Source organism: Triticum aestivum, chromosome 6B (assembly GCF_018294505.1).
Source record: "Triticum aestivum cultivar Chinese Spring chromosome 6B, IWGSC CS RefSeq v2.1, whole genome shotgun sequence".
NCBI lineage: Eukaryota > Viridiplantae > Streptophyta > Magnoliopsida > Poales > Poaceae > Triticum > Triticum aestivum.
The window spans coordinates 689,567,727-689,581,925 of record NC_057810.1 but is presented as its reverse complement, the minus strand read 5'-3'; positions in this window follow the sequence as shown (position 1 = coordinate 689,581,925).

Sequence of the window (14,199 nt, the reverse complement as noted above, 5' to 3'; positions counted from 1 at the left end):
TGCGTAATCACACTTGATCCAATGTCTTGGTCCATTAAGGAAGTGATCGCACGTCGAACTAGGCAACCAGACTATATAGCTTTAACAGTTTCACTTAGCCATAGGTGTTTGACGGTGGGGCTACTATGTAGCACCTTGTACCTTTGCGTGCATCCGAATCCGGGCGCGTGTGTACATGACCGGTAAGCGGTCCTTCGTTAATGCGGAGGAACCCTGAAGGTTACGATGAGTCTTCGAGTGGTTGAACAGTCTCTCGCTATATCATGACAGTCAGTTTTCAGCTTTCTCTAATGAGGTGCTCATCCGGAATAACCAGGGCACAATCACAGTAGTTCTCCTTTGGCCGCCTTAGCCGATAAGAATGGAACGTAAGGCAGCGAACCCAGGAGCCGGGCAAACCCAACATTTGACCAAAGACATGATTCTAAGCTGATGCATACAAGGCCAAACTCGCGACGCCGCTCCCGAAGGTATTCGGACTTTATAACGTATACTGGGCTGAGTAACGCCCCTTATTATGAACCCTGTATTCCCAGGTACATGCATTAGTCTGTCATGGCGAAATGCCAGTAGTATCCTCTGCGGGTGTAGTACCCATGGGATGTGTAAGCAACAAGAGACAATAAAGAAGGTTGACACAGGGGCTTAATCTAAAGAGAAACCTTTGAGCGGGGCCCTGCTGCACGTCTGCGCCTTTGTCCCCATTGTGCCGTGTCCTGGGAGGGTGTCGCACTAATGGTGTCTGTAAAAAGAAAAACTCATGTAGAAGAGTATGACATAAGCGTGCGAAAAGTTGGCTATCACTAATGGATAGTAAAGTGTAAGACATTGGCATGTTAATAAGGTCAGGCCGAGAATTGGGCTTTATTAATTATCTATAGCCCCTGGTGTCCTCTATGGGATTACATGTGTGGCGCCTAGATCAGGTTGATCTGGGCTGCCGGACTCGTCTAACCGTGTCCGTGGTCTTAACGACCAATCATGCTTTCTGGTATTAGAGGCTGCTTAGAGTCCGGCTGCTGGAGTCGTCGCGTATTCCTCCGCGCGTAAGGAATGCTCCGTACTTCCATTAACGGTGATGACGCCGCGTGGACTGGGCATCTTGAGTTTAAGGTAGGCGTAGTGCGGTACTGCGTTAAAGCAGGCAAATGTCGTTCTCCCGAGCAATGCGTGATAACCACTTTGGAGGGGGGCGATGGCGAAGAGTAGTTTTTTGCTTCTGAAGTTGCCTGGGGAGCCGAATATCACCTCTAGTACGAGGGAGCCCCTGCAGTGGGCTTCGACGCGTGGTATCACCCCTTCAAAGGTGGTGTTACTGTGGTTGATTCTAGATGGGTCTATCCCATCCTGCGGACAGTGTCCTGGCATATTAGATTAAGACTACTGCCGCCGTCCATGAGGACGTGAGTAAGATGGTATCCGTCGATTAATGGGCCGAGCACCAAGGCATCTGATCCTTCGTGCCGTATACTAGTCGTGTAGTCCTTGTGATCGAAAGTGATCGGGTAAGCCGACCAGTGGTGAAGTTTGGGTGCAACGGGCTCTATAGCGCATGCGTCTCTGAGCGTGCATTTGCGCCTTCTCGTGGATATGTGAGTCGCGTGGATCATGTTTACTGTTTATACCTCTGGTGGGAATTTTTTGTCCCCCAGTGTTCGGCTGGCGAGGCTCATCCTCGTCTTCACTTGGTGTTTCCTTTCCCTTGTGTTCGGCATTTAATTTGCCGGCCTGCTTGAAGACCCAGCATTCTCTGTGAGTGTGGTTCGCAGGTTTTTCGGGGGTGCCATGAATTTGGCACAGTCTGTCCAGGACTTTGTTCAGGCCGGACGGTCCCTCTTTGTTGCCTTTAATTGGCTTCTTTTGTTGACCGGGTCGAGAGCCCCTGAATCCGGCGTTGACCGTTGTGTTTTCTGGATTTTCTTCCTTGTTTTGACGCTTGTTTTTATTGCACCGTGGCTTCTCGTTGCCATCCCTGATTTCGGATGTACTTGGGTCGCTGGTGCCTTTACGGGCCAACCAGCTATCTTCGCTTGCGCAAAAACTGGTCATAGGGCTTGTTAAGGCTGCCATTGTCCTCGGCTTTTCTTGGCCGAGGTGTCTGGCGAGCCATTCGTCCCAGATGCTATGCTTGAAGGCCGCTAGGGCTTCGGCATCCGGACAATTGACAATTTGATTCTTCTTAGTGAGGAATATGTTCCAAAGCTTGCAGGTGGAATCTCCAGGCTGTTGAATTATGTGACTTAAATCATCTGCATCCGGAGGCCGGACGTAGGTCCCTTGAAAATTGGCCCTGAAAGCATCCTTGAGTTCCTCCCAACTTCCAATTGAATTTTTGGGGAGGCTTTTCAACCAGTGTCGAGCTGGTCCCTTCAACTTGAGGGGAAGGTATTTGATGGCGTGGAGGTCATCCCCACGAGCCATGTGGATATGCAGGATAAAATCCTCAATCCAGACCCCAGGGTCTGTCGTTCCGTCGTATGCCTCTATGTTCATAGGTTTAAAACCATGTGGAAATTCATGGTCCAACACCTCTTTGGTGAAGCACAGGGGGTGAGCAACCCCTCTGTATCTGGACGTGTTGTGGCATGCCGTCGGCTGTTGTTGTGTCCGGTGCTGATTCTGAGCTGGTATCCGATCGGTATGATTGTTTTGGTGACCATAGTCTTGCGCCGGGGTGTGTCCTTTAGATCCATAGATGTACCTAGCCGCACCGGCCTTTTTATCCAGGAGCTCACGTAAATCGTGTGTGGAGTCGGTAGCCGCTCTATTGTGGTTACGAAGTGGTTTGTCCGGCCTCCTGGCCATATTGTTTTTCGGTGGAACGGCCTCATCGTCGAATTCTGGCAGCAGCTTGCGTTTTGGATAGCTCTTTGTGTGGCGATCGTCGCCATACTTTTCTTTAGTGTCTAGCACTTTATTCCATCTATGATTGAGTGTTTCCTGTGTGGCCTCAAGCCTTTGCTTCTGCTTCTTTAGACTTCTTGCAGTGGCCATAAGCCTTATGTGGAGGTTATCTCGTTCCAAACGTGTTTCCGGGATGATGAGTGCATCGTCATCTGGACTGTGCTCTTGTCCCGGGGCGGTTTGATGAGTTCGTTCTTCGGGATCATTGTGATCGGGCGTCTGCTCCGAGCTGTGTTCGGCATGACCTGGCTCATCCTGCTCCATTGCTGGGTCCATATGGTCGTTGTTGCCTTCGGAGTTTGACTGGGTGTCAATCTTTCTAGCGCCGTTATCGCTATTTTGACTGTTGTTGGACTTGGAGCGGCGTCTGCGCTGTTGTTTCGGCTTTTGTCCGGTGGTTTTATCCTTCGGTTTGTCACCGTCGTCCTCCCTAGGTGTATCAACCATGTATATATCATATGACGAGGTGGCAGTCCAGCGCCCCATTGGTTCTGAATCGTCTCCTGCGCTGACGTCCATACCGTCGGTATCATCGGAGTCAAAGTCAAGCATGTCTGCTACATCGTTGACAGTGGCTATGAAGTGGGTGGTGGGTGGGCAACGGATTTCTTCTTCACCTTCTTCCCCCTTGAGCCGGACATAGTTCGGCCAAGAGTCTCCTGACAAAGAGAGAGACTTTAATGAGTTCAGCATGTCGCCAAAGGGTGAGTACTAGAAGATATCCGCGGCGATGAACTCCATTACCGGAGCCCAACCAGGTTCGGCGGGCTCGGGAGTGCGCGGACTGGAACCTACAGCCGGATACGAGTCCGGGGGTCCGGTGTCACAGGCTTCCTTGGGGGTGAAGTCTGTGTTCGGCTCTACCGCCGATGGGTGTGCAGCCTCCGGGGCGGGGTCCATCCACCCGTCCTCGGGCGATGCAATCTGCTCCGGATTTAGGTCCGGGGCTCCTGCAGTGGCGATATCTCGAGCATTGTCCGACAGCAGGTCTAAGCCGTGCTCATCGTGACTGTCCGATGCTCCTGGCATAGGCCCGAATCCGTTGAAGATCAAGTCGCCGCGGATGCCGTGTAGTTTAGGTTTCTGAACCTAACCTGATGGCCATGGGCGTAGCTATCAATCTACTCCAGATGGCCAAGCGAATTGGCCCGCAGTGTGAAGCCACCGAATATGAAGATCTGTCCGGGGAGAAAAGTCTCACCCTGGACCATGTTGTTGTTGACGATTGAAGGAGCCATCAAGCCTTTGCAGCGAAGACACAGAGGAACTCTCAATGAAAGCACCAATGTCGGTGTCAAAACCGGTGGATCTCGGGTAGGGGGTCCCGATCTGTGCGTCTAAGGCTAATGGTAACACGAGGCAAGGGACACGATGTTTTACCCAGGTTCGGGCCCTCTCGATGGAGGTAAAACCCTACTTCCTGCTTGATTGATATTGATGATATGAGTGTTACAAGAGTTGATCTACCACGAGATCGTAGAGGCTAAACTCTAGAAGCTAGCCTATGATGATTATGATTCTGTCTCTAAGGACTAAACCCTCCGGTTTATATAGATACCGGAGGGGGCTAGGGTTTACATGGAGTCGGTTACAAAGAAGGAAATATAATATCCGGATCGCCAAGCTTGTCTTCCACGCAAAGGAGAGTCCCATCCGGACACGGGATGAAGTCTTGTATCTTCACGGTCCAACAGTCCGGCCAAAGTATATAGTCCGGCTGTCTGATAACCCCTAATCCAGGACTCCCTCACTCTTCTCTTCCAATTTTAAACATTCCAATTGAATGTAGGCCATTTCATATACAAAGAGAGCCAATAAACCAAGTCTGAACTGAGTTGAATTCTGAACCAAAATATGCACCAGAAAAGCTGCAAGCAATAAGACCGAACTAAAACATTTTCACCAATCTGGATGAACAGGTGGAGGGAGACAAGGCGGCTGAGGGGAAGATGGGCAGCAAAAGAAGATGCTGGCGGTGAAGATTCGACTCAACTGGATTGACAGCGGCAGCTCTACTTGAGGGGAGAAAGGGAAGAAACACGATGCCAGTTGTGACTCGCGATGCGTATGTGCTCCCTTCACCTCCCGCTTCTTCATCTAGATTGGTGGCGGGCGGCGTGTGAGCTCCGGCAAGCTCGTCCGCAGGCATGGTGCCCGCGGTGATGGCGGAGTTTGGCGGCGGCGGAACCTGACGGTGTTCGAGTGGGGCGGAGAGCCCCGGGGTGGGCGTGGAAGAGTGCCGACGATTAGTCCTCTGGCGAAGGAGGTCGGCCGGTCGCGAACGAGGGAGCTCTCACCAGCAGACAACGGCGGCGGCGGTGGGTTGTGTGCCTCGAGGCCCTCGATTGGAACTCATGCATGAGAGAGAGAGATCAAAAAAGGAAAGGGAGATACGACGTAGGTTTCAATGCGTGTTTTTTAATCTTTTTCACCGGTTTTTCTGCTGTGACGACGCAAGACAGAAAATTGATGGAGGAGGTTGGATCGGTGAGGTGGGAGGCTAACGAGACCAAACGACAACGTACTCCTCCTTTAGGAGTAGAGATAGCCTTTGAGGTAATTTAAATTTATTATCATATAATTATCACATTTAAAATTTCCTGAGTTATGGCCTTACCATACCTGGATTGATAGCCTTTGGGGTAATTAAAATTTATTACCATATAATTATCATATTAGAAAATTCCTGAGTTATGGCCTTACCATACCTGGATTGATTTATTACTATAATTATCATATTTGAGATTTTTGAGTTTATAGCCTTACCATACGTGGATTAATTGTGATTGATTACCATAAATATGTTGGGTATTGCCGGCCAGACGAGAAATGAGGAAAACCGGTGGGAGGGGGGGTGGTGGGACGAAAAAAAGCCATACAAAAATAAACCGCAGAGACTATTCACCAACTCAGACATTAGGAGTGGAGATAAATCCAAATAGAGACTTCAATATGGACTACGTATGGATGTATATAAATATATTTTAGAACATCTATTCATTCATTTTTCTTCGTATGTAGTTGTAAGGCATATTTCACCCCATGTAGTTTTGGTGATTGATGACAATGCTTTTGCGGACTAATCGTGTGCTTTGAGCATTTCAGATGTTTAGGCACAAGACGATTTGTTTCCCCTTGAAGCCTAGTGAAGACGGTGTTTCTCTACATTTCTTTTCGATGGATTTGAGTCGTAGGAAAGCCGTACTATTAAGAGGGGATCCGCTTTGGAAAGGTTAGGGTGGAAGCATCACGTACACATCTGTTCCTTTGCACCACCTTTCCATTGCATCTTTGGAGCACCGACCGTTTATCCGTGTCTTTGCAAAATGAAGGCCTCCTAGTGTTATTGAGCAGTGTCATGCGGTAGTACTGCTCAAGGGAGCAGTAGTACTGCAGAGGCCCACGGTAGTACTGGCCGGTCATGCCGTAGTATCGCAGGTCCTTGCGGTAGTACCGCTCCCCGGGCGCGGTAGTACCATGGCCTCTAGCACAGCATAACAACACGAGCGGAAGTAGGGGCAGATGTAATTTCTTACATCCGCGCCCTACGCGGTAGTACCGCTCCCTATATGCGGTAGTACCTTGTCGGATTTTTGCACAGATCGAAACTCAGCGGAAGTGCCATAGATGTATTTTTCTTCATCCGTGCCTTCCCAGCCCGGGCCAACCCTGGCTTGCGGTAGTACCGCAAGGGCGAGCGGTAGTACCGCTCTTGCGAGTGGTAGTACCACTTCTTGCTTCAACGCAATAGGTCTGGTCTGGCTCCTATCGCGCAAGCGGTAGTACCGCAGTGGCTCACGGTAGTACCACAGGCCCTTGTGGTAGTACCGCATGTCTGGTGCGGTAGTACCGCATGTCGCAGGTTGGATAAGTAGATAACGGTTGGATTTGTCCTATCACTATATAAGGGAAGTCTTCTTCTCCGAGTTGACTACGTCTTCCATCCCTAAGCTCCATTATTGCTCTAAGCTCCATTTTCGCCCGATCTCTCTCCCTAGCCAATCAAACTTGTTGATTCTCTAGGGATTGGTTGAGAAGGCCTCGATCTACACTTCCACCAAGAGAAATTTGATTCCCCCCACTAATCCCTTGCGGGTCTTGTTACTCTTGGGTCTTTGAGCACCCTAGATGGTTGAGGTCACCGCGGAGCCATAGTCCATTGTGGTGAAGCTTCGTGGTGTCGTTGGGAGCCTCCAATTAAGTTGTGGAGATTGCCCCAACCTTGTTTGTAAAGGTTCAGTCGCCGCCTCCAAGGGCACCAATAGTGGAATCACGTCATCTCGCATTGTGTGAGGGCGTGAGGAGAATACGTTGGCCCTAGTGGCTTCTTGGGGAGCATTATGCCTCCACACCACTCCAACGGAGATGTACTTCCCCTTAAAGGGAAGGAGCTTCGGTAACACATCCTCGTCTCCGTCGGTTCCACTTTTGGTTACCTCTCACCTTTACTTGTGCAAGCTATATTGTGTTATATCCCTTGCTTGCTTGTGTGCTTGTTGTTGTTGCATCATATAGGTTGCTCACCTAGTTGCATATCTAGACAACCTACTTTGATGCACTTTTAATTTGGCAAAGAAAAGCTAAAAAATGTTAGTTGCCTATTCACCCCCCTCTAGTCAACTATATCGATCCTTTCAATTGGTATCAAAGCCTCGTCTCTTTATTAAGGACTTTACTGTTTTAAGAGTATGGTTGACACCGTAGACGGTGAGGAGGAGCACCCCGATGTGAATCCTTCTTCGTCTATGGCCGATGGGGGATCCCCGGTCTCACGTGAGGAATTCAACGCGGCTTTGGACACATTGAAAACCTCCATGACGACCAAGGTCAAAGGCATGTTCAAAGAGTTTCTTGATGGTCTTAAGTTATCCACCGCACCACTGGAAGTGGTCGCTCCCACTAACAAGGTGGCGGATGCTAACTCCGATAAGGGGGAAGCATCTAGTGATAAAGTTCCTTTGCCTAGTAGTAGAAGTGGAAATGGCATCTTTGCCCATGTTGAACCACCTCTCACTTATGGAGGACTGGTTCCCTCCACTCATTTGAATCATGTTGGTCCTCCTCCTAAGTTTGTGGAAAATAGGATTTTGCCTCTAGGGTCTATCGCTTTAAGCGTCATTTGAATCATAGTAACACTAACCTTTGGAGAATTATTGAGCAAGGTTTCTACCCGCATGACCCAAGCAACTTCACCCCGAGAGAAGCCGCGGATAATCAATTCAACGAGTCCGCTCTCTTCATCATTCAAGATGCAATTCCACCCAAAGATATTGCTCATCTCCGACCCTTCACCATGGCCAAGGAAGCTTGGGAACGTGTTGTTTCCATTTACAAAGGAAGCTCTAGCATTAACGCTCCAACTATGAAGTGGTGCAAGATGAAGGCAATGAGTTTGCAATGAAGAACCTTGTGAGCTCTACCAGAGACTAACCACTCTCGCGGTCTCACTCCGAGATCATGGGAGCAAGGATATGGATGACAATTGGATCAAGCGCAAGTTCCTCAAGGCCATGATGCCCTACCACAAGGCCATGTCATCCGTCATCCATCAAAGGCCGGACTTCCATACCTTGTCCTCAAGTGAAGTGTTGGATGAGTTTGTTGCTATGAGAATCTTGGACAAGACCGCCGACAATGCGGTGATGCGCTCTCAAGGGTGAAGAAACCCAACCTAGCCTTGAAGGCCAAGGCAAGTGTGGAATAAGAGGAAGAAGAGGAAGTTTAGGAAAGTAACCTCGAAGATGCAAAATATGATTACCATGAGCACACGGCTCTCGCTTCAAGGAAATTTTGGAGCAAGAAGAACTCAAGGCCCAACTTCAACAAGAACAACTCAAGTGGCATCAAGGGCAAGCAACACATGAGGACATGCTACAACTGTGGCAATGTGAGCCACTTTGTTGCGGAGTGCCCTTACAAGAAGCGGGAAGACAAGTTGTCTGCAACGGGGTTCTCAGCTCCCTTTCTATCAATAATATGCAAATCAAATTCTTATAGCAAGAGAACCCATCTAATAAGTCTAGGTTTAGCACCTTTCTTTTCCATAAGATATTTAATAGTTGCATGATCAGTATGAACTGTTACTTTGGAATCAACAATATAAGGTCTGAACTTATCACAGGCAAATACAACTGCTAAAAATTCTTTTTCAGTAGTAGCATAATTTCTCTAGGCACTGTCTAGAGTTTTACTAGCATATTGGATAACATTTAATTTCTTATCAACGCTTTGTCCTAGAACAACACCTACAGCATAATCACTAGCATCACACATGATTTCAAAGGGTAAATTCCAAACGGGTGGCTGAACAATAGGTGCAAAAATCAAGGCTTTCTTAAGTATTTCAAATGCTTCTACACAATCATCATCAAAGACAAAAGGAACATCCTTTTGTAATATATTAGTCAGAGGCCTAGAAATTTTTGAGAAGTCTTTAGTGAACCTCCTATAAAAATCGGCATGACCAAGAAAACTTCTTATACCTTTGATGTCCTTGGGACACGGCATCTTTTCAATAGCATCGACTTTAGCTTTGTCAACTTCAATACCTCTTTCAGAAATTTTATGCCCCAAAACAATACGTTCATTAACCATAAAGTGGCACTTCTCCCAATTCAATACAAGACTAGTTTCTTCACATCTCTACAAAACTCGATCAAGGTTGCTTAATCAATCATAAAAAGAAGTTCCATAAACGGAGAAATCATCCATGAAAACCTCAACAATCTTTTCACAAAATTCAGAGAATATAGCAGTCATGCATCTTTGAAAGGTAGCAGGTGCATTACATAAACCAAAAGGCATACATCTATAAGCAAAAGTACCGAACGAGCAAGTAAAAGTGGTCTTATCCTGATCCTCTTTTGACACAGGTATTTGAGAGAAACCAGAATAACCATCTAGAAAGCAAAAATGGGTATATTTGGATAATCTTTCTAGCATTTGATCAATAAAAGGCGGAGGGTAGTGATCTTTTCTAGTAGCTTTATTCAATTTAAAGAAATCAATTACCATTCTATAACCTGTAATAATTCTTTGTGGGATCAATTCGTCTTTATCATTAGGAACAACATTAATACCTCCCTTCTTAGGGACACAGTGGACGGGACTTACCCACTAACTATCAGCAACAGGATAAATTATACCTACCTCCAGAAGCTTTAGTATTTCATTTCTTACCACTTCTTCATTTTAGGATTTAACCGTCTTTGGTGATCAGCAACTAGTTTAACGTCTTTCTCCAATTTTATTTTGTGCTGGCATAGAGTGGGGCTAACGCCCTTAAGATCATCAAGAGTATATCCAATAGCAGCACGATGCTTCTTCAGAGTTTTCAATAATTTCTCTTCTTCCTGCTCTGAAAGTTATCACTAATAATAACAAGATATATCTTCTTTTCATCAAGATAAGCATATTTAAGAGTATCAGGTAATGGTTTAAGCTCAAACACGGGATCACCCTTGGGTGGAGGAGGATCCCCTAGGATTTCAGCAGGCAAGTTGTGTTTCAAAATAGGCCCCTGTGTAAAGAATACTTCATCTATTTCCCTTCTTTCATTAATGAACATACCATTTTCATGGCCTAGCAAATATTGTTCTAAAGGATCATTAGGAGGCACATCAATACAAGCAAGACCAATAATTTCATCTTTACTAGGCAATTCTTTAACATGGGGTTGTCTACGGAATTTAGCAAAATTAAAATCATGAGACATATCCCCTAAACCAACAGTAACAATATCCTTTTCACAATCTATATTAGCATTAACAATATTCAGGAAGGGTCTACAAAATATAATGGGACAAAAGTCATCTTGTGGGGAACCAAGAACAAGAAAATCAGTAGGATATTTAATTTTCCCACACAAGACTTCAACAACCCTAACAATCCCAATTGGTGAAATAGTATCTCTATTGGCAAGCTTAATAGTAACATCAATACCTTCTATTTCAGCAGGTGCAATATCATGCATAATTTCTTTGTATAAGGAATGAGGTATTGCACTCACACTAGCACCCATATCACATAAGCCATGATAACAATGATCTCCTATTTTAACAGACACAACAGGCATGCCTACAACATGTCTATGTTTACCTTTAGTATCGGGTCTAGCAATTCTAACAGCTTCATCACAAAAGTAAATAACATGCCCATCAATAGTATCGACCAAGAGATCTTTAACCATAGCAATACTAGGTTCAACTTTAATTTGCTCAGGGGGTGTAGGTGTTCTAACATTACTCTTACGAACCACAGTTGAAGCTTTAGCATGATCCTTTATTCTAATAGGAAAAGGTGGTTTCTCAATATAAGCAGCAGGAACAATAGGATCAACATTATAAGTGATAGTCTTGTCTTCAACTTTAATAGGTTCAACTACTTTTACTTCAATGGGAGGATGATATTTAAACCACTTCTCCTTCGGGAGATCAATATGAGTAGCAAATGATTCATAGAAAGAAGCTACTATCTCAGAGTCAAGTCCATATTTAGTGCTAAATTCACGAAAAGCATCGGTATCCATAAAAGATTTAACACAACCAAACTTAGGTGTTATACCCGACTCCTTACCTTCATCGAGATCCCAAAATTCAGAGTTGCGTTTAATTCTTTCCAATAAATCCCATTTGAATTCAATAGTCTTCATCATAAAAGAACCAGTACGAGAAGTATCGAGCATGGAGTTATTGAGAGAAAGCTGAGCATAAATTTTTTGACTAATAATTTCTCTTGAGAGCTCATGATTGGGGCATGAATATAACATTGACTTGAGCCTCCCCCAAGCTTGGGTGATACGTTCTCCTTTGTGAGGCCAAAAATTATATATATAATTGTGATCAAGATGAACCAGATGCATAGGATAAAACTTCTGATGAAATTCCAGTTTCAATTGGTTGCAGTTCCATGATCCAATATCATCACATAGCGTAAAACATGTCAATGCCTTTCCCTTAAAAGATAAAGGGAAGACCTTCTTCTTGATAACATCCTCGGGCATACCTACAAGCTTAAATAATCCACAAACTTCATCCACATAGATTAGGTGCATATCGGGATGTAATGTTCCATCTCCTGTAAAAGGATTAGCTAGCAATTTCTCTATCATACCCGAAGGAATTTCGAAGTAAACATTTTCAATGGGTTCGGTAGGTTGAGGAGCAACTCTTTGCTCTACTGGTCGGGGTGAAGATACCCCTAACAAGCCCCTCAAAGGATTATTTTCCATAGTAACAAGTGTAAATTTCAGCACACTATATAAATTTTTCCTTACCAATTTCCACCTACCAAAGGCGCTTCACTCCCCGGCAATGGTGCCAGAAAAGATTCTTGATGACCCACAAGTATAGGGGATCTATCATAGTCCTTTCGATAAGTAAGAGTGTCGAACCCAACGAGGAGCAGAAGGAAATGACAAGCAGTTTTCAGTAAGGTATTCTCTGCAAGCACTGAAATTATCGGTAACAAATAGTTTTGTGATGAGGTAATTTGTAATGGGTAACCAGTAATGAAAGTAATTAAGGTGCAGAAAGGTGGCCCAATCCTTTTTTGTAGCAAAGGACAAGCCTGGACAAACTCTTATATAAAGGAAAGCGCTCCTGAGGACACATGGGAATTATCGTCAAGCTAGTTTTCATCATGCTCATATGATTCGCGTTTGTTACTTTGATAATTTGATATGTGGGTGGACCGGTGCTTGGGTACTGCCCTTCCTTGGACAAGCATCCCACTTATGATTAACCCCTCTCGCAAGCATCCACAACTATGAAAGAAGAATTAAGGTAAACCTAACCATACCATGAAACATATGGATCCAAATCATCCCCTTATGAAGCAATGCATAAACTAGGGTTTAAGCTTCTGTCACTCTAGCAACCCATCATCTACTTATTACTTCCCAATGCCTTCCTCTAGGACCAAACAAGGGTGAAGTGTCATGTAGTCGACGTTCACATAACACCACTAGAGGAAAGACAACATACATCTCATCAAAATATCGAACGAATAGCAAATTCACATGACTACTTATAACAAGACTTCTCCCATGTCCTCAGGAACAAATGTAACTACTCACAAATCATATTCATGTTCATAATCAGAGGGGCATTAATGTGCATAAAGGATCTGAACATATGATCTTCCACCGAATAAACCAACTAGGATCAACTACAAGGAGTAATCAACACTACTAGCAACCCACATGTACCAATCTGAGGTTTTGAGACAAAGATCGGATACAAGAGATGAACTAGGGTTTGAGAGGAGATGGTGTTGGTGAATATGTTGATGAAGATTGACCCTCTCCTGATGAGAGGATCGATGGTGATAACGATGGTGATGATTTTCCCCTCCCGGAGGGATGTTTCCCCGGCAGATCAGCTCCGCTACAGCCCTAGACTGGTTCCACCAAGGTTCCGCCTTGAGACGACGGCGCTTAGTCCCGAAAGCTTTTTTCTGATTTTTTCCAGGGCGAAAGACACCTTATACCAGAAGATGGGCATCGGGGGGCTTCCAGGTGGCCCACGAGGCAGGGGGCGCGCCCTCACCCTTGTGGACAGAGGGTGGCCCCCCTCTTGTGCTTTCTTCGCCCAATATTTTTTACAAATTCCAAAACTGACTTTCGTAGAGTTTTAGGACTTCTGGAGTTGTGTAGAAGAGGTCTCCAATATTTTGCTCCATTTCCAGCCCAGTATCTAGCTGCCGGCATTCACCCTCTTCATGTAAACCTTGTAAAATAAGAGAGAAAAGACATAAGTATTATGACATAATGTGAAGTAACAACGCATAATGCAATAAATATCGATATAAAAGCATGATGCAAAATGGACGTATCACATGGTTGCTCGATAGTGGAGCCACAAATCATATGATCGGAAGCAAGGACTTGGTGGTGGATGTGCAAAAGATTCCATCTATGCCCACCAATGTCGAGTGGGGTGATGCCTCGTCTTCTAAGGTATTGGGTCTTGGCAAGGTGGTCATTGATACGTTGATACGTCTCCAACGTATCTATAATTTCTGAAGCATTCATGCTATTTTATTATCTATTTTGAATGATTATGGGCTTTATTATACACTTTTATATTACTTTTGGGTCTAACCTATTAACCGGAGGCCCAGCCCATATTGCTGTTTTATTGCCTGTTCCAGTATTTCAAAGAAAAGGAATATCAAACGAGTCCAAACGGAATGAAACCTTCGGCATCGTTATTTTTTGGAAGAATATCACCCAGGAAACTTGGAGTTCACGTCAGAAGAGCCTCGAGGAGGCCAGGAGATAGGAGGGCGCCCCCC